At 54.4% G+C, this 20210-nt stretch overlaps 1 protein-coding gene and 1 pseudogene across 1 annotated transcript in view; one reads left to right on the top strand and one right to left on the bottom strand.

Moving 5' to 3' along the window:
- The first annotated feature begins 1776 nt into the window (after positions 1-1776).
- LOC110740958 lies at positions 1777-5435 on the top strand (annotated as a pseudogene).
- A 13419-nt stretch (positions 5436-18854) lies between these two features.
- Positions 18855-20210, bottom strand: part of TWIST2 (twist family bHLH transcription factor 2) — a 58915-nt gene continuing 57559 nt past the window's right edge. The window contains exon 2 of the mRNA XM_017947129.2: positions 18855-19548. The gene's annotated coding sequence lies outside the window, so the exon portion shown is untranslated. The remainder of the gene's footprint in view (positions 19549-20210) is intronic.

Below are 20210 nucleotides of genomic sequence, written 5' to 3'. Positions count from 1 at the left end.
CAAATCAGAAAACTGTCCGTTTGCTCTATTTCCAGCGGTGGGAATGGACTGTGCAGAGGCCACCCACACCTGGCAGGGGTCAAGATGAGCCCTAGGTCACCACGTTTGCTGGGACTCCTAGGATGGCACCTTCGCCGGGACTCCCAGGATGGCGCGCCTGGCAGCAGTTCCTGTTTTCTTCGGTGTCATTGGAAACACTGCTCTTTGGATGTGGGTTGTTGGGATGCCAATATATCAAGAAAGGTTTCCTTATTCTCCCTCCTGAAATTCTGCACAGACAACTGTTTTTAGCAACAGTGACGTAATTTCTATTTTCAGTGGCAGTTTTGAGCACCCTGTCAGCTGGAACTTTTTGTGTTGTAAACAGACAGGAGTTCCAGCCCAAATGGAGGTAAGCAATAAGGACAGTGCACTCACCTCGGTGGAGAGGCCAAAGGTTCAGGGACCTTCAGGAGAAGTCTGATCCAGCTGCTCAGTGATGCAGCGGGGACCGAGTGCCCTGCTCCCTCCACATCCCCAGGGGCTCCCCGTGCTGGCCCGGCAGCTCTACAGAAGGCCACCCTAAAGAAAGGCAGCCGGTCCCAACTAGAGTCCCAGGGTTCACGCTGGCTGAGCCACCTTCTTGTTTCTTCCCCAACCCAGAGCTCTTCTCACCTCCCTTGAAGGCCTTCCCAGGTGATGGGGGCCATGGAGACTGCATTGGACGCCACTATGCACTGGCCGTGAAGCACTTGCTGCAGGACTCCCTTAGAAACCCGAGGCCCTAAACACCATGGGACCCCAGGAGGAGGCACGTGTCCAGCTAGCAGTGCCCCTCTGTGGCATGGAGATCGTTCTGCTCAGACATTCCCGAGTGGGGGCTTAGCAACACAACTGGGTAACCTGTTGCTTCCAGCCCCTTGGGCCTGCAGGCCCCCCACTAGAGATGGGCCCTCATGCCAGGCTTGTTACCTGGTGCAACTTAACCTCCTGCTGCACCCCATCCACCAGCTCTGCCAGCATGAGAGGTCATCCCACACTCTCCTGCTTCCAGACCACCAGCTGTCTCCCACGGCCCCCATCTCTACCCTCTGGGCTTTGCAGAGGCCCCTCTGCTCTCCTTAGGGTTACAGAGCTCTGCATCCCTCTCCTCCCCTCCCCTGCAGCTGTCCCCCGTCCTGCACCCCACACAGAGCCTGGGGCTCCACACTCCCTCACCACTGACCACACCTGCCAGGTGCTGCCTGCATCTCAACTCAGGCCACCTGCTCCTGCCCTCCACGTTGGGGTCATGCAGTGAGTCTCCCAGGTTACTCTGCGCCTCCCTCTCCTTCGGTGTCCTGCCACCTAGGCGGCCGTGCCACTGCAGCCCTTGCTCCAGAATGCCTGCTTGGCAACCTCGTCCCAGCTCCCCGAATGCACTCCCTTCCCACAGGACATCCACCCAAGACCACATCCAAACCTCCAAATGCCTCCTGGACACTTCACCTGGAGGCCTCACCTGCCTGGTGGCTCACAGAGGCTGGCGCCACCTCCTCTCCCCGCCACAACCAGGCTGGTCTGCTCCCCCTCCTCTTCACATCCCCTCTTGGTGATCACCTGCTCCCCCATTTCCCGCCTCAAGCAGTGCCCCTCTGTGGCGTGGAGATCGTTCTGCTCAGACATTCCCGAGTGGGAGCTCAGCAGCACAACTGGGTAACCTGTTGCTTCCAGCCCCTTGGGCCTGCAGAGCCCCCACTAGAGACCCCCATTTCCCACCTCAAGGGCACCCTCCTCTGTGCCCCGCCCCTGGCTCCTACCTACGCAAGGCAGCAGCCTCCGGCCACCTGCCATGCCCAGCCATGCAGAGCCTGGGAAATGACAGGACATGTGGCTGCCCTTTCACAGCCCCTGTCACCTCCCCCAAGTCCAGCCAGAGCCGAGACGCCCCACACTGTGGCCCCCTGGCACAAGGCCTTGATCCTTCTTGAGCTCAGGGTGGGGGCAGTTTTGTTCTGTGAAGTTCCTTGGTCTTGAGCTTAGCTGGACCCCGCTCCTGGAAAGCCTGAGAGACAGACATTCCTCTATGCAAAGCCCCGTCTGAGTATCTGCAAGGAGCACTCTGCCATTCTCACTCCTGGTTCACGCTTTCATCTGCGTGGAGGGCCTTGTCTTCTGAGAGTCCCTGCCTCAGCCTCACCTGACTCCCAGAAGGCTCTGCAAAGGTTTGCTGGGCTGTTCCCCAAGCTAGGGGTCACAAGAAGCTGGGGACTGCTGAGGGCGTGGGAGGCAGGGGAGACTATGTGTGCCCTTTCTCTTCCCCACCTGGATCCTGACTTTCCCTCACTGGAGACCTGAGGATGGAGTGCAGTGGCTTAGCTAAGCTTCTGCTAACAGCATGCTCACTGATTTGAAACAGCAATGAAAGAACATTTGGGAGTTGGGGTATGTGCAGAGAAAACATTTTCCTTGAATGTCTTTACTGAATGGGTGGGAATAGGTATGTGTGAAGGGGAAAAGTTCAGGGTACAGTGGTCAGGTCCTTGGGAGACGTCGGGGAGGGCTGTTTGGCCCTGCTCCTGAGGAGGGTGGGCCCAGGCTCACCCTATACACACTAGTCCCAACGCCTCACAATTAATCGAACGGCTGAAAACAAACATACAAAAAGCCCTCAGCGTTGTGTTACTAGGGCAGCGGCGTGATGTCATCTGTTCATTCCAAGCTGTCACCCTGAGGCTGAGTGAGGTACGTGGTGAGGACAGGCAGATGGTGCCTTATGTGCGTCGCGCAAATAAGGTTTGTGTAGAGGATTTTGCTCATGGACTGGAATTCGCTGGTTATTTTATTCACGGCACGTTCAGCTCTGCAAAGCGTCTTCTGCCTACCTCGAAGCAGCGTGGTGCCATTTCCCTTCCTCCTTCAGACTTTCTTCTACGTGGAGGGCCCCGTCCTACACAGGTCCCAGTCTCAGCTGACACCCAGGCCCCGGGAGGCTCTGCGGAGATTTGCTGGGCCGTTCCCTCGCACACGGGGCTACAACAAAGGTGGGCGCCCCTGAAGGGCCTGGGAAGTAGAGGCATAAGAATCTATGGCATAGCCTGTTGCACATAGTCTGATTATTTGGCTCAAAATCAATAATCAGATCCTGTGCAAAACGTTTTCATGTAGATGATCTTACTCATTGTCACAAAAACCCACAAGAAAGGTAGAATGGAGGTTTCTCATCCCTATTTTACAGCTGAGGAAACCAAGACCCAAATTCCGTTTCCAACAGTGGCTTTCTGCTTCTTCCAGGAACACAGCATGACACGTGCTGTGAACCTCGGCTGTGGGACAACCGAAGGAGAGACAACACTCAGCAGAAACAGAACCCGAACCGCCCCCGTGTCTCTCAGCCCCTACTGCTCCACAGCCTGGGCTGCAGCAAACGTTTCCACTGCGCTCAAAGGGAAGGCTTTGCTTTGGAGTCAGCATGAGAGCTCGCCTCGCCTCCCCTCCATGCCCCTCCTCACCTGCTTGGGTTTGGATCTCAGCTCCCCGGCTCCTCGCTCTAAGCCCTGGAATGCGAACCCCAAGGGCCAAACACCCCGAGGCTCTCAGGTCCCAGGCGTGGACACCTTCCTGGCCTTGGCTGTCACGGCCCAGATGGAAGCAAAGAGAGCTCCCCTCTCCACGGGTCGGCTGGTCCTGCTGCCCTGAGAACAGGAACCCAGGCTCAGGCTCCGCACAGAGTTCCCCATCTACCTCTCCCTGGGCGGCAACGCAGAGGCCACCTGCCTCTCACTCTGTGGGTCCCACCTGCAGCCTGTCCCAGTGGATTCTGTAGGCTCCACAGTGATGCTGGGAAAAGACCAAACACCCGGACAAAGCATGTGGACGGCTGCCGATGCCAAAATTGCAGGAAGCAAGGGGAAGGCCGCTGACTGCGACACTTTGCCAACCATGTGCAACACTCCGGGTACCTAGAGGCAGCGAGGCGCTACTGAACTGGTTGGTTCCTGTCCATGCCTGCAGAGGCTGCTGTCGCAGAGGCAGGGCAGGGGTGCGTGGCTCTGCCAAGTATCCTTCTGGGATGAGCCGATTCTCTTGTCCCAGGTTGGGCACGATGGAGAGGCCAGGTGTGTTTGAGTTGCAGGCATTGGGGGTTTGCAAAGGGCTGTGATTTCCTGGGCCTCCCATCTTACGCAGGCTCTGGGTTCTCCTTGGTTCCTCCCTTGGAGCGGGGACCTGGCTTTGGAAGGCCCTGGATCTTTGCTGGTTTCTGCTGTTATCTTGCAATGTGACCAAGGTCAAGTCCACACCCTCTTCCCAGGTTGTTTCCTCTGCAGTAAAATTGCCTTTTGGAACTGAGCCCTTCAAGGGGAGGTGGCTGAAACAGTGGGGGTGATGCTGCGTGCTAAGCCCCACCCCCTTCTCCTAAATGTCTACTTCTCTCCTTTTTGTCCTTTTTTACGTATTGATGGGTTCAACAGCCAAAAACCCTCTCTGAAACAGTGTCTTGGCCCAAGCCCATCGGGGGCACTGTTGTGAGCCTTGATTTCTATGGATCTACGCCTGGAAAGCTTTTAGCATAGAATGCTTTAGGTAGAAGACCAGGACCACAGAACAGGACCAAGACCATGAAATAGGAAGCAAGATACGTCCAGCACCCAGTTCAAAGAGAGGGCTGGGGACGCCGACACTTCACCTCCTTCCCAGCAAACTTGGAAGGCGCCAGGGCATCCCTGGAGCTGCTGCTGGCAGAGAAGAATCAGATTGCGTCCACACGTGCAGCTCACGCTCGAGGAAGGGCAGGGGCGATGTCAGAGCCATGCTTTGCCCAGCACATGCTTCTGGAACGGCCAGGATTTTAACCTTTAAGGTCTCAACTCCTTCTTCCTCCTCAGATCTTGGGATTTTGAAAATGATTCCTAAATGCCTTTCGATCTCAATTTTGCTCAAGGAGATGGACCTACTTTACTGCATTCCAACTGGAAACATTTTTGAGAGTAAAAATACCTGAAGACGTATTGAGCCTGGAGGTAGCAGACTAGAAATTAAAGCAGGGACCCCTCCGTCCTCTCCCCCGACTGCATTAAGCACAGCATGTCGGGGATCAGTGAGTTTCCATTGCCCTGCAATCAGACCTTTTGCTCTCTGAAAGTTAGCCTTGATTTTGAAGCCCTGAGCTTAGTATATGTAGATGAGCTGACAGGCCCAGGGAGTCACTCAGAAAGGCTGGAGGTCCTTCAGAGCTGCGTTAGATACAGCGGGAGGGGGTCAAATTGCTAATTTCATCTGCCCCCCAGCCCTGAAAACTCCCAAACAGCAGAGAACTTCTCAGAAGACTTGTGAAGTTGGGAGTCTGCAGGTGGGTGGAGGTGACGGCGTTCTACCCCAAGACAGCATTTTGAAGTTGAAGCTCAACTTAAAATATTTGTTCCTATTTTTGAGACAGGGTCTCGCTCTGTCACCCAGGCTGGAGTGCAATGGCACCACCTCAGCTCACTGCAGCCTCGACCTCCTAGACTTGAGCAATCCTCCCACCTCAGCCTCCTGGGTAGCTGGGACTACAGGCATGCACCACCACACTTGGCTGGTGTGTGTGTGTGTGTGTGTGTCTAGAAATGGGGTTTTGCCCTGTTGCCCAGGCTGGCCTCGAACTCCTGAGCTCAAGCCATCTGCTCTCCTCGGCCTCCCAAAGTGCTGGGATTACAGATGTGTGTCACCGCGCCCAGTCACCTTATGCTTTTTGGAGGGACATCACCAATCAGACAGTGGCCTGGGCTGGACACGGCATCCCTGGAAGACGGCCCCTCTCTAGGGTGTCATCTGCCATTAGCCAAAGACCCTCTTGTCTCTTCAGCTCCAAGTCTCCACAGAGGACGTGCTCAAAGTGAGGGTGTGTGGCCTTGCCGCCCGCTTCTCCTGCAGGCAGGTGGGGAGGGAAGCAGGTGGCAGGAGGAGGTGGCTGTCCGGGGCTGCCCTCCTCTGTGCCTGTGCGTGATTTCACTCTATGCTGAGTGCCAGCAGGGACGATGGGAAACATTTCTGTCTGGTATCAAATGATCACCATCATTGGCCTCGTGGCATCACCACTGTCTTCCTTGCTGGCACCTTCCCGTCCTCCCTCCAGCCAGGGAGGTCTGACCCAGGCACAGACGGGAGGAACCGTCACTCTGCCTTAGGGGTTTGCAATCTTGGGACATCAAACAGGCCCACGGTGCCTTGCACCTCTGCTCTCACATCTCTGTACCGTTTTCCATACTGTTCATGTGACTCTCAGAGCAGGCGTGGCCAGGGAGCGTGACAGTTTTGTGTCCATGTCCTGGAGCTGCCGCAACGAGGCACCGAGGGCAGCAGGCTCAGGCCTCAGAAATGGATCCTGTCCGGGCGGTGGAGGCTGAAGCCCGAGATCACAGTGTCGGCGGGGCTGGGTCCTTCCCAGGCTGTTCGGGGGACTCTGTCCCAGGCCTCTCTCCTGGGCATACAGGCGCTAGCTCTGCCTGTGTCCTTCACCTCCCCTTCCTTCTACTTGTGTCTGCCTCTGTCCCCACATCTCCTCTTTATGAGGACACTGGCCCTGTTGGATCAGTGTCCTCTCTAATGACCTCATTTTAATTCAGTGACCTCTGTGGAGACCCTCTCTCCAGAGAAAGCCTCCTTCAGATAAAGCCTAAAGCACTGGTGGTCAGGACTTCAATGTGTGAATTTCAGGGGGATACACTTCAGCCCATTACAGACCTGATGGCTTCTGCAGGGCACCCATCCCATCCCATGGCTTATGGAGGAAGAAGCCAAGTGGAGAGGGGGAGGTGGTCGGGCCACCCCTTCCATGGCCAGCAGCAACTGCACCTGTGTCTGGGCGCTTCCTGGGTGTTGGACCCGTGCAGAACATATTCATGCCTTGCCCCAACTCGTCCTGGAGGAAGGTGCTGTGAGCCCCCATGCATCATCGAGACGGAGGCCGAGGCAAGGGCAGGCGGGAGCTGAGACCCATCTCAGGAGGTGGATATTTTTATCATTGGGTGTTTGTATTTTTCTTATTATACGAGCCTTCATCTCTTTCTTCTTGCACATCATTTGTTGCTTGCTTTTATTCTTATCTGGTTGTTTTCTGTGTGGGTTATGGATCCCCAAGCCACCTTCTCTCGGTCCCAGCCCAGGTTGTGGCCCCCCGTGTGCCTCCCAGGCCCCAGGATAGACATCAATCGTGTCCCCTTGTGGGTGCCTTCAGCTTAGCACCTGCCTGTCCCTTCCAGGGGTCTCTAATATAGGACTTATGTCTTCATGAAGACAGTAACTGTGCTGGTTCGTGTTCTCCGGAGGAGCAGAGCCACTCAAGGTGTACACATCAGAAGAGAGTGATTTTAAGGAACTGGCTCACACTGGCAAGTTCAAACTCTGCAGGGTGGGCCGGCAGGCTGGAAACCTGGGAAGGAGCTCATGTCGCAGTTCCAGGCCTAAGGCAGTCTGGGGGCGGAATTCCTTATTGCTCAGGGCAGGTCAATCTCTTTGTTCTAATCAGGCTTTCGACTGATTGGGTGAGGCCCACCCCCTTGGACGAGGGCCACCTGCTTTACTCGAATGCTAATGTCATCTAGAAACACCTTCACAGGAGCATCCAGAGTAATGTTTGACCAAATATCTTAGCACCGTGGCCCAGCCAAGCTGACCATAAATTAATCATCACACTGTCTAATGCCAAAATAATTCAAGTCTTTTTTTAAGTGAAAACAAGTTTATTAAGAAAGTAAAGGAATAAAGAATAGCCACTCCACAGGCAGAGCAGCCCCAGTAGTTCAAATCTTTACTGAAGTCCCAAGATGCTCGTGGGAGGAAGGTGTACTCTGAACGTACGCAAAAATCCTAACATTTCTCTCTCCCCGGCCACTCTCTGCGTTGCTTGCTATGACTCCCCACAAATTGCTTCCCTCACTCTCAGCCCTGAACCCAGAGATACCCCAGCCCCCAGCACTCCTGCACTTCCTTCTGCCTCCCGCTTTGCTCCTGTCCCGTCCTTCCTTCTCCTCCACAGGTGACTCCCAGCCACTTCCAGTCCTCACGCTGTCCCGACTTCTCCACCTTTGTCTCTTCACCAACCCTGAGGCCTTGCCGTGCAAGTCCAGGCACTGAACCAGCAAAGGCAGACTCCACCACCCCCAGGTGGGGAAGGGGAGCAGAGAGCACAGGGCACTCTTCCTTCTGCACATTCCCTGGGCATTTCCACCCCATTGCTCATGAAGTTTGGGCAGCTGGCAGCTTACGGAGCCAAGACTCCTCCGAGCCCCTCAAGACTGCAGGCCCAGCCCTCCCAGCTCCTGTTCAGATTGGGGAGGAGAGAATCACAGTGTTTCTGCTTCTCCAGCACCACTGTCCAAGGTGGAGATGATGTCAACAAAGGGGAGACTGAAGCAGATGGAGTGGTGCAGATGGTGGGTCACTGAAACGCAGGTGGAAGGTACATGCTGCCACAGGCTGAGACAAGAAGATGGGAAGGTGGGTCTCTCTGTTGGAATACCAATCCTTGGCCCCAGAATTCTTGGTGGAGAATCCTCCAGTAAGAATGCTTGCTGGGCACGCTCAGTTTGGGAGGAGTTAATCCAACAGGTCCTGTTTCTTTCATAAGGACCAAGGCCACTGTGGGAGCATGGGCTGCCTAATGCCATCCTAGTTGTTGCTAGATGAATGGTGGGACCTGCCATGTAAATGTCTATTTGATGCCTTTTCTACGATGTGTGTCCTCCTGGAATGGAGCTTCTGGCTTCCTCAGTCCTGGAGGCCCAGAGGGATGTAGGTTGTGCCTTTGGGGAAATGCTTCCAGTGACCTACATGTTACGTGCCTCTGTCCATATTTTCAACAAGCTTTTCAGACCACAGTTTTAGTGTCCACTAAGGAAATATTTCATTTGGCCAAGGGAGGCATACACATGTGGGTACTCTAAGATAACACAATTTGAAGAGATTTGATATGAAACTGTCAGACTGGGGTATGATCATTCTCACTGCAAGAGAAATACTTGATTAAAATGCATTGAAGACATATTTTAAATGTGACCCTCTCTCAGTGCATTTAAGACAGATGCATTTTACTTTCCAGGCTTTTCACGTCAAGTCATGCCTGTGCCCACAGACAGGGGAGAAGGTGACATGAGGCTCCGAGCTCTGGAGCCCTGGAAGTCAGGCAGGCCCTGCTGTAATCATAGCCCCTTTACTCCCAGGCAAGTCAGCTCGCCTTACCAGACCTCTGTGTGCTTCTCTGTGAATTGGGGATAAGGGAGAGAGTCCCTGTTACTTGCGTTTTCATGGGCTTAGTCCTCTCTGTCCAATGAATGTGTGAGAAAGCAAAGGTGACTGTGGCATAGACATGGTCACCAATGGACCAGCCGCTTACTGCGTCGTCCCCACTCGGACATTCCTGCCCCCTGACTCCTTGTGGCTCCTCCCATCTTCTTGGGCATGCCTAAGAAGTCAGTCTCTCCTGACCGGTGGATGCAAGGACACAACTGAGACTGAGCACCGAGGGGACGTGGCGCTGGGAGCTTGTCCCGGGAGACGCGACTGAACCCAGAAGGGCCCCGTGGGAAAACTGATAAAGCCTGAAATGTGTGTGCAGACATGGACCTCTTTATTACACACAACGACCATTAAAATCTCTCCTGCTGTGGTGTGATTATTTTCCATAAATTATTGGGGTACTAGTGGTATCTGGTTACATGAGTAAGTTCTTTAGTAGTGATTTGTGGGATTTTGGTGCACCTATCACCTGAGCAGTATACACTGCACCCTGTTTGTGGTCTTTTAATCCCTCGCCCCCCCCTCCACTCTTCCCCCAAAGTCCCCAAAGTCCATTGTGTCATTCTTTTTTTTTTTTTTTTGAGACGGAGTTTCGCTCTGTCACCCAGGCTGGAGTGCAGTGGCCAGATCTCAGCTCACTGCAAGCTCCGCCTCCCGGGTTTATGCCATTCTCCTGCCTCAGCCTCCTGAGTAGCTGGGACTACAGGCGCCCGCCACCTTGCCTGGCTAGTTTTTTTGTATTTTTTAGCAGACATGGGGTTTCACCGGGTTAGCCGGGATGGTCTCGATCTCTTGACCTTGTGATCCGTCTCGGCCTCCCAAAGTGCTGGGATTACAGGCTTGAGCCACCGCACCCGGCCCATTGTGTCATTCTTATGCCTTTGAGTCCCCACAGCTTAGCCCCCACATATCAGTGAGAACATACGGTGTTTGGTTTTCCATTCCTGAGTTACTTCACTTAGAATAATAGTCTCCAGTCTCATCCAGGTCACTGCAAATGCTGTTGATTCATTCCTTTTTATTGCTGCATAGTATTCCATCATACACACACACACACACCAGAGTTTTTTATCCACTCGTTGATTGATGGGCATTTGTGTTGACTCCACGATTTTGCAATTGTGAATTGTGCTGCTATAAACATGCATGTGTAAGTATCTTTTGCGTATAATGACTTCTTTTCCTCTGGGTAGATACGGTAGTGGGATTGCTGGATCAAATGGTAATTCTACTTTTAGTTCTTTAAGGAGTCTCCACACTGCTCTCCATAGCAGCTGTGTGAGTTTACATTCCCACCAGCAGCGTAGAAGTGTTCCCTGTTCACTATGGTGTAATTTTTAAGTTTAAGCTTTTGATCTCAGATGAATCTATCTACCTACCTACCTATCATCTGTCTAGCTATTATCTATCTGTCCTAAAATATTAAGCTTACAATGGAAAAGAGCTCTTGTCTTCCTCCTTTCACATCCCAGAGCCCCAGCGTTGGGAGGGTTCTTTCAGTGTTTTTATCCATTTCTTCTGGTAGTTATCTCAATATTTAAAAATGACATGCTTAGGCTGTGGAGTGCGGTGGCTCACGCCTGCAATCCCAGCACTTTGAGAGGCCAAGATGGGCGGATCACCTGAGATCAGGAGTTCAAGACCTGCCTGGCCAACATGGTGAAACCCCGCCATGTTTCTCTAAACTCTACTAAAAGATACAAAAAATTAGCCAGACGTGGTGGCAAGTGCCTGTAATCCCAGCTACTTTGGAGGCTGAGGTAGGAGAATCTCTTGAACCCGGGAGGCGGCGGCTACAGTAAGCCCAGATGGTGCCATTGCACTCCAGCCTGGGTGACAAAGTGAGACTCCATCTCAAATAATAATAATATACTCTCAAATAATAAAATACTAACAAGCTATTATTATTATTAAGAAGATATTATTATCTCAAATAATAATAATAATAATAGCATGCTTAGAATGTTCTTTATGAATTCTTCAGTTCTAGGCGTGATCTTCTGTCTTTCCTCACCGGGAGCCGAGGACTCAGCTCTTCAACATCCACCCTCCTGCCTGTTTCTGCTCCTCGTGCGCCTCTCTAAATTAAGTCTTAATTCATAGTTGAATCTGTTTTCCTGTTTCCATCGTTATGGCTGTGATACAATCACAGTTCACAAAACGGAATCACCTACTGCACTGCAATCCCTCTTCTTTCCTTTTCAAACCTTTTGTTTTTCTTAAAGTTAATCATTGTTTGTTTCCTGTTTTCCCTTTTCTTTTTTTGGTGTGTGTGTGGCTTTTCATGAACTTTTCACTCATTCAGCCCCAAACTTTGCTAAAAAACAAAACAAAACAAACACACACACACACACACACACACACAAAGCACCCGGGGTCTCTCAGTGCCATTGCTTTCCTTGCAGACATTGCTTTGGTGACACACCCAGCACTGGGCTGCTTTGCCCGAGGCCACACTGGAACCCTGCTCGGGATGTTGCTGTCCTCTAGGCGGGATCCTTTGCTTCCCAGATCTGCTGGTTTTCGCCCTAGTTTTGGGGCAGCTTGTTGAGCCAGGCCAGCAGGTAGGGGAGCTGACCTTTTCCCTGCTCTGTGCCCACCTGCTGCGTCTGTGGGCTCTGTGCCCTTTGGTTGGGGGTCAGTGGGGGCCTGTGGAAGGCGACCAGTGTGGGGGAAGAGAGCAGACCAGAGTTTCTTCCCTAGCTCTGTCCCTCCCAGTCGTGCGTGCACAGCCCTCAGGAGCCTCCACAGAGTGTCCTGGGCTCCAGTGAGCGCGCCTCCCCACTGGCAGCTCACCGCCTGCTGCCACCCCAGCTGCCACCCCAGCTGTGAGCGCCCCACATTCTGCCGCACCTCACACATAGCTCCGGCCAAACTTCCCTTAAACCACGGAATCTGGGCATGGGCCTGGGGTCCTACAAGGTCCTGGTGGGGAGGTCTGGGGCTGCTGCTGATGTCTTTACTCTGCACTCACAGCTGACAGGGCACCTGGGTCCACACGCCGGGGGTCGAAGCCGTCACCTCACTGTCCCAGCACTGCCGTGGGGCTGTACAATGTGGTTCCAATGGACAAGGCTTTGCTGAGGCCAGGGGGCCTGGCTTCTCCCCACTCCTGTTTCCACAATGGGGTCCCCCATAGCCTGTCTCCCATGGCTCTCTCTGTTCCAGTGTGGAGCAGTAATGTCCCTGGAGATTCAGAAAGACTCACGGGGTTCCTGCAGCCCAGCCCACCTTCCTTCTAGTTCCAGAGCCTGGGTGGGTGGTCAAGGCAGTGGGCTTGGGCACCCCAGGCCAGGCCCACTGGGTTCCCACAGATGGTCTTGACCTTGGCTGAGCCTCCACTGATTGTAAAGGTGACACTTAGCCCTCTCCCGCCTCTCTGTTGTTTTATTTTTCCAAATTGCTCAGAACCTGGGCACGATAACTACTAGCTCCCTCGATCATCCTAGCACTGGTGCTTTGACGTCAGCACTGTGTGCCGCTGCGGGCCGCGCTTCTTTCCCTCCCTCCTCCTTCTTTCCCTCCCTCCTCCTTCTTTCCCTCCCTCCTCCTTCTTTCCCTCCCTACTTCTTCTTTCCTTCTCAGTGTAGGACATTCCCATGGCCCTTTCAACCTGGAAACGCCTCTAAGCTCTGAGTCCTGCCCCTCTCTATTCTGTCTTTCTGGGACTTCTCATTGGACTTCCTGGATTCGTGCTCTGCTCAAATCTTGGTTTTTGTTTTTTTTTTCTCTTCTTCTCTTTGTCATTTTGCTCTGCTGCATGTGATTTCCCTCATTTCATCTTCCAAAACTGCTACTAAAGTTTCCATTCAAAAAAATGGTTTTCCTAATTCACAGGAGATCTCTGGAATTCTCAGTTTTCTTTTTCGCCGGTCGCTGTATCTCGGAGATACGGGAGCTTCTCTCTGGCAGCACCTCTGACGTGGTTCTCCCCCTTCCCCTGTGCTCTTTCTTCTGTGTGTTTGTTCTGGCCTGTCTGTCCCGGGTGTCCATTTATAATGGAAGCTGAGAGGGGTTCTCCTGCCTCTGGCCTGGAGAGGCAAGGCTGGGCTTCCAGCGGCTGGTGCTGAGCAGGGGAGAAGTGGGGAGCCTCCTAGAATTACCCCAAATCCTCCATTCCCACCTGCTCCACATGGCTGTGCTGGGGTTCAGACCCTTCCTGGACTCCTCCAGCTGGCAGGAGTGGGGGAGAGTGGTCATCAACTCTGAGCTGGGAAGAGGGTCTCCCCATGCCTCTTGCAGACCATCAGCCAATCCTGCGGCTTTAGCCCCATGCTGTACCTCAGAATTAGAGGTTTTGTCACCTGCCAGTCCCCAGTCCTTCTGGGACCAGCCTGCTGGTCCAGCTTGCCAGACTCAGGCCTCCCTGCTGCATTTCCACTTTCGAGGTTCAGCTGAGGAGCTGCCCACCCTTTCCCACTCATCTTCCATGAGCCTGCCAAGGTCTCCTGTCTGCAGGCTGCCCCCGTCCCTCTCTCCTGTGCATTCACAGGTCATTCCTTCTTTGATGTCACTTTCAGGGGCTGTAGTCATTCCCTGTGGCTGCTGCACCAAGCAACCACAAACTGATGGCTTCAGAAGTGGATTCTCCCAGAGTTCTGGGGTCAGAAATTTGAATCGAGGTGTGGGTGGGGCTGGTTCCTTCTGGAGGCTCTGAGGGAGCACCGGCTCCAGGCTGCTCTCCAGCGTTCCTTACTTGTGGACACATCACTCCCATCTCTGGCTCTATCATCTCCCGGCGTTCTCTGAAATCTCCCACTGCCCTTCTGTTGTAAGGCTGGCCTTGGATTTAGGAGCCACCCCAAATCCATATGGTCTCATCTCCAGATCCTTCACTTAATTACATCTGCAAAGGCTGTTTCCAAGTAGGGTCCATGCACAGGTTCCAAGGGTGCAGATGTAAACGTATCTTCTGGAAGATTTCAGGGGGGAGCACTGATAATCAGGCATGTGTAAACACACAAACACCTAAACACACATCCTGCGATGCAGAGCTGCCGGACAGCTTCTTGCCCTCCCAGCTCCCTCCCACGCTTCATCCCGAGACCCCCGGAACCTGGGCATAACCTGGTCATCCTTCCTGGCCAACGCACCCCTGCATCGCTCCCATCCCTCTCCCCTCCTCCGGCTCCCACTCATGCCCTCCCCACTTTCTTTCAGCAGTCGGGTCTGTTTCCTGAATCACTGAGTCAGCGAGTGATGAGAGCTGCTGGAAGCATGTGGAGGATGGGCGAGTCCTCTCAGCCTTGGATGGGGTGGTAGGAAAAAGGCAGCCCTAAGCCCAGCCCGGGTCAGGATGAGAGTCTTCATTCAGGAGGACAGAACTGGCAGGTGGCAGCGAGCAGTCCCAGGAGTAGATATTGGGGTCTTCATCTCAGGGAGACTGGGGCTTGGAGGGGGAAAGTCAAGTCCACTGGGGTGTAAACCAGTGTGGCCATGAGCAGGCAAAGGGCCTGGCTGTTTCTAAAGAGCCCTGACCCTCCCAGGCAGCTGTCAGCTTCCTTTAGGGAGAGGACACTTTGAGTCTTCCTGCGGGCTGGGAGTCAGAACAGACCTTTGCACTATCTTTCAGTTATGAGGTGCCCACATTCAATCCCATGAGGGCTGCCATCACCGTGCTCTCTGGGCCTTCGCTTGCCCTGGCCGTTGCCACTCAGGCGGCTCCCATCCTGTGTGGGCAGTGAGGCGGTGCTCCGTGGATGGAGGGTTAGACTTGTCTCGCCCCAAGCCAAAGGGCTTAAGTGGGAGACAGACTGTGGGTGATGCCGCCCACAGAGAAGCAGGACGCAGGGACGGTACAGATGGCCCCGGCCCCAGACGACATGGCATCTTAGTCTGTGGGTTGAAGGCATCTGTGGGGCAGATTGCCCCTTTACAGGTTGGCCCCTATATGTGGCGGCCTGCAGGCATACCCATGCCACACACAGTGAGGTGTCTGAAGAGCCTCCGACGGCATCGTTTCTATGACTGACCGCCATTTTCATGGCCCTGCAGGCACAGGATAACGCAAGGCTGCACCTGGCCTCTGTAGTCACGTGGAGTACACTGCCCCTCCCCAGGACCCCCCCTGCCTGCCCGGGCCACACTCTTCCAGACAGTCCGTTCCCACTCAGCCTTACCCAGAGGTCTCCTGTGAGGGCCCCCACCTCCTCTTCTGGGGTGCTCAGGGCTGCCAGCAATCCCTCAAACTATGTCACTCAGAGCCACACAGCATCCTGCAGACGGCACTGGGGCCACAGGGAGATGACTGACCTCGGGCTGAGTTCCCGTTGCCTCTTGGCTGCCCCATGACTCCCGGCTCCCACTGGACCTGTGTTCCATCAGCTACAACCTGGAGGCCCACCTCTGTCTGCAGTTGCTTTCAAAAGCAAAGAGTGAGACTTTTCCATTGAGACGTGTTGGTCTTGGCCACTGCACAGGCCCAAGGCTGTGTTTCAGATCTGAGCCTGTGGACCTGCAGAGGAACCCCCGCCCCCAGCGTGTCTCGCCCTGCGGGGAAATTCAGACTCAAGGCCCCCACCTGCCTGGCCAGTGGCCCTCCCTCAAGGATGGTCTGCGATGCCAGGGCCTGGCTGGGTGCAGAGGTCCCAGCAGCGCTGCTGCCCCCTCCAGGTTCCCTCACCCCACAAGTCTGCACCCAGGCCCTTCAGGTTGACCTGGTCGCCTGACAGCTGGGGCCTCCGTCGGGCTGCCCTCGAACACAGGTGGAAGTGAGGGGGATTTGGGGTATGTTTTCCTTTAGAGAGCCCCTGGGGCTCTGAACGCTCTCCTGTTCTGCGGACTCAGTCATCTGACCCTGAAAATACATGCACACCAGCTCTCACAGGTCTGTTCTCAAGGCCATGACTGCAGGGGGCTCTGGTTGACGCCAGAGCAGTTGTGAGACCCTGGAGCAGGAGCCAGCACAGGGAAGTGGCCCCATGACACACCTGGGGAGGAGGAGCCAGCAGCAGGTTACAGGACAGCATGTACCTGCGTCCACAGACATGCATCGCACACATGCAAATACGTGCATGCCAGCGTGCGTATGGAGCCATAGACACACACGTGCGTGTTCCGGAAGCCAGCATCTTTCTGCACCTCTTCCAGGAGTGTGTGTGCAGGGGTGAAAACAGGAAGTGAGCCTGTATTCACGGCCACGTATTTCCACGCAGCCTACGGTGTTGGTGACCGGCTCCTAGGGCACCCAGAGTTGGAGACAAAGCCCCAGGAGAGACCCCAGGAGAGGCCAGGGCTGGGGGAGAAGGAGACCCTGATATGCTGACCAGAGTGTGGGGCAGGTGGGCCGGGAACAAGCAGCCGCCAGTGATGCCCAGAGATGCAGCCGCCACAGGGAGGCCCTGGGATGACCCCCTTGGCTGGGTCACTGCTCTGAGGCCCCCACTGAACTCCATCCCTGACCTCCCACGTGGGGTCAGGTTGCCCCCTCATTTGCACGGGGCACTCTCATTCCTCGCCTCCTCTGCCTTGGGCTTGGGTGTGGACACTCACAGGGCTGGGTCCCCCACAAAGGTGACAAGGGGCTGTTGCTCAGCAGGAAACCAGGCTCAGGGCACTGGGCAGAGGAAGAATGAAGTTTTTAACTTGGAAACCAAGAAAGAGGCTCCTTCTGGCCCCGCCGTCCATCAGCTTTGCATTGTGTGATTTGGGATTATTTCTATTTGAATCACTTCAGGAAGGAGGGCATCGTGGCCTCCGCAATCTTCGTGGCCCCTATGGGCCTCTGCAGAGCTTGCCAGACAGTACGGAGGAGGGCGGGGCCTCCTGCTGCTGGGACCACTGCTGCCCTATTCTCTCTCCCCAGAGTCTCATGTGTGCACACGTGTGCATGTGTGTGCTGGTCGTATGTGCATACATTCATGTGGCATGGGTATGTGTGCGTCTGTTTGAAGTGTGCCAAGTGTGTGCACATGCATTGTGTGTGCCTGTGTGTGTGGTATGTGTGTACATGCATGTGTGTGTGGTGTGTGCGTACATGCATGTGTGTGTGGTGTGTGCGTACATGCATGTGTGTGTGTGATGTGCATGTGCAGTGTGTGCATGTGTGTGTGGTGTGTGTGCATGTGCAGTGTGTGTGTGTACATGCATGTATGTGTGTGGTGTGTGCATGTGCAGTGTGAGCTTGGGCATGTGTGTGTGTGGTGTGTGTGCATTGCGGTGTGTGTGCATGTGTGTACACGCATGTGCGTGTGTGGTGTGTTCATGTGCAGTGTGGGCATGTTTGTGTGTGTGGTGTATGTGCATGCATGTGTGTGTGGTGTGTGCATGCGCAGTGTGTGCGTGTGTGTGGTTTGTGTGCATGTGCAGTGTGTGCACGTGTGTGTACATGCATGTGTGTGGTGTGTGTACATGTGCGTGTGTGGTGTGTGCATGTGCAGTGTGTGCATTTATGTGTGTGGTGTGTGTGTACATGCATATGTGTGCTGTGTGTGTGTGCAGTGTGTGCATGTGTGTGTGTGGTGTGTGTGTACATGTATGTGTGTGTGGTTTGTGTGCATGTGCGGTGTGTGGTATGTGTACATGCATGTGTGTGGTGTGTGCATGTGCAGTGTGTGCATTTGTGGAAGCCAGTGCTGTACCAAGGTCACCACCAGGAGCCAGATGGAAGCTGAGGTCATGCTGGTGTTTCCAGAGCTCGTGTCCTTGCCATGGTGGACCTGGGGGCAGGGTGAGAGTGGGAAATGAGGCTTACAGGCCACCGCCATCTTTCCAGAGATCCCTACTTCCAGAACCCCTGTCTGGGAGCTGGGTGGGCTCTGTGTGCCCACTGCTTGGTGAGCAGCTCCACCCAGCAGACCCCGGTACCAGGTGTCCCCCAGGAGACATGCCTTTGGTGTCTCAGGGTAGTGACCTGGTGACTCACAGTCCCCAGAGCTGGAAGCCTCCACCCTGGGGTCCACAAGCACCACCCACCCCCACAGTGCTCATGGGTGCTGACACGGTAAGGAGGCAGCGGGCAGGGCATGGAGCCCTTGCCCTCATGCAGAGGTGCCCACCTGCACCAGACCTGGGCTGACTCTCCTTGGTGGCAGATCATGGTCCTTGTGGGATTTCTGGGCAGGATTCCAACCTAACCTGCACATCCGGGTGCTCCATCCTTAGCCAGCTGCCTGGTGAGCTCACAGTCAACATGGCACGGATGCACGTGGAGCAGACAGTGACTCGTTCAGACAGGCAGGCAGGTGATGGCACAAATGAATGCCATGCTTGGGAGAGCAGGGAATACCACCCAGGGTGAGCAGCAGGGAAGGCTGGCCCTGACTTTGGACAGCAGGGACGGTGCACAGGATGGGCACACTGCTGTATCAAGAGTGGGGCATGGGTGTGACAGCAATGGTCTCTCGTGCTGAGGCTGCTGGGGAGCAGCAGAGGACTAGGCACAGGGAAAGGGCTGAGGCCCCCTCTGCTCTCCCAGGCCCAGGTCTGTTCACACTGGCAACCGTGTTAGAGTTGGTAGTTTCTAGAAATTTCTGCAATTATGCACCGCATAAAACGTCTCACATCCTTTCTCGTGCCTTTTAAAGTGAAGCAATATTGATTCCTGGGACCTGTTCTGGCTCTCTCAGGCCATGCCCGGAGCTGCGAAGTGGAGATGAGAACAGAGATGGGGAGACCACGGCTGCGCGGAAGTCTTTATTTTTCCTGGGTGGGGAGCAGGATACACAGCCACACTGCAGTCACTTAGCTTGTAAAAATATCTCAATAAATAAAACAAACAAGCAACATATACACTGAACAGAGAATATTTTTTTTTAAATGGCTAGCCGAGCAAATCATGGAGAAAGAAAAAGAATAGCGGCATGAAAATAAGAATTCCAGGCTGACTTGAAACAATCATGCAGAGGCTCGGGGGAGGGGAATGAACTCGGGGGTCCTCTTCTGAGAGCCTTGGTCCAGTTTCAACAGAATTGTACAAGAATGCATTTCTGTTTTATTAAAAAAATAGACATTAAAAAAGGCACTTAGAGGGAAATACAAATTCAAAATCCAAATCCTCGTCAACGTGTTCCTGAATCTAGACATTTTCAGAAAGAATAAGCCTCCCCCAAAACATAAGACCCAGAAGAAAAATCCAAACAGAGACAAGATGACCATGACAACGTCACCAGCAAGAGGGCTGGGAGTGCCCTTCCTATGTGGGGACCGTCCTGGGGGAGGACCGGAGCCCGGGTCTTCTGTCCGATGTCACTGCTGACCCCTCTCTCGACGCTGGTGGAGGGCAGAGGTGAGGGCCTCCTGAGGTTGTTCAGGTTTCAGAAGTTACAGACTCGAATGCATCCCAATTCCACTTGCGCTGCCGACGCGACGGACAGCCTGGAAGATAAGGAAGGGAGACGGTGAGATAAGGCCGCCTCGCTCGGCATCCTGCAGGATTGTCCTGAGACCGTCCGTCCCAAGGCTGGGTGGGACGGGACACGGGGCAGGCCCTGAGAGAGCTGGCTCTGTTCTACTCAACGTTCCTCCCAAAAGACACGGGACAGGTGACTGCTACGGGGCCAGCCCAAGCTTCTGCAACCCCTGCCCCCAGGGCCAGGCCAAGCCCAGAGCACCCTTTCCCACCCCCGAGGGCCCTTTCCTGCCCCCCAGTGCACTCTCTCTCACACTCACCGCCCCTAGGCCTCTCCCTGGCCAGTGCTCGGCATGGCCGTGAATGCTGTCTGGCTGTGGGTGAGCCCCTCAGAGCAGGCTGCCTGGGGACAAGATGTGCACACTGGCCCTATCCAGGCCTGAGGGAGCTGTGGGGTTTGGGGCAGCAGAGGGCTGTGTTTCAGGGAGGAGGACGCAGAGAAATGGGTCAGCCGCTGGGGGGAGCTCTCTACGGTGGATTTTTGCTTTAAAATTTGTGCTTTTGACACAATTACAGATTCACAGGAAGTTGCAAAAACAACATAGAGATGTCCCATGTGCCTTTCATGCAGCTTCCACACATACCACACCCACAAACACACCCCACCCCCACATACACACACACACAC

The sequence above is a fragment of the Papio anubis genome, chromosome 10 (assembly GCF_008728515.1).
Source record: "Papio anubis isolate 15944 chromosome 10, Panubis1.0, whole genome shotgun sequence".
NCBI lineage: Eukaryota > Metazoa > Chordata > Mammalia > Primates > Cercopithecidae > Papio > Papio anubis.
This window is presented reverse-complemented; position numbering and strand designations above follow the sequence as displayed.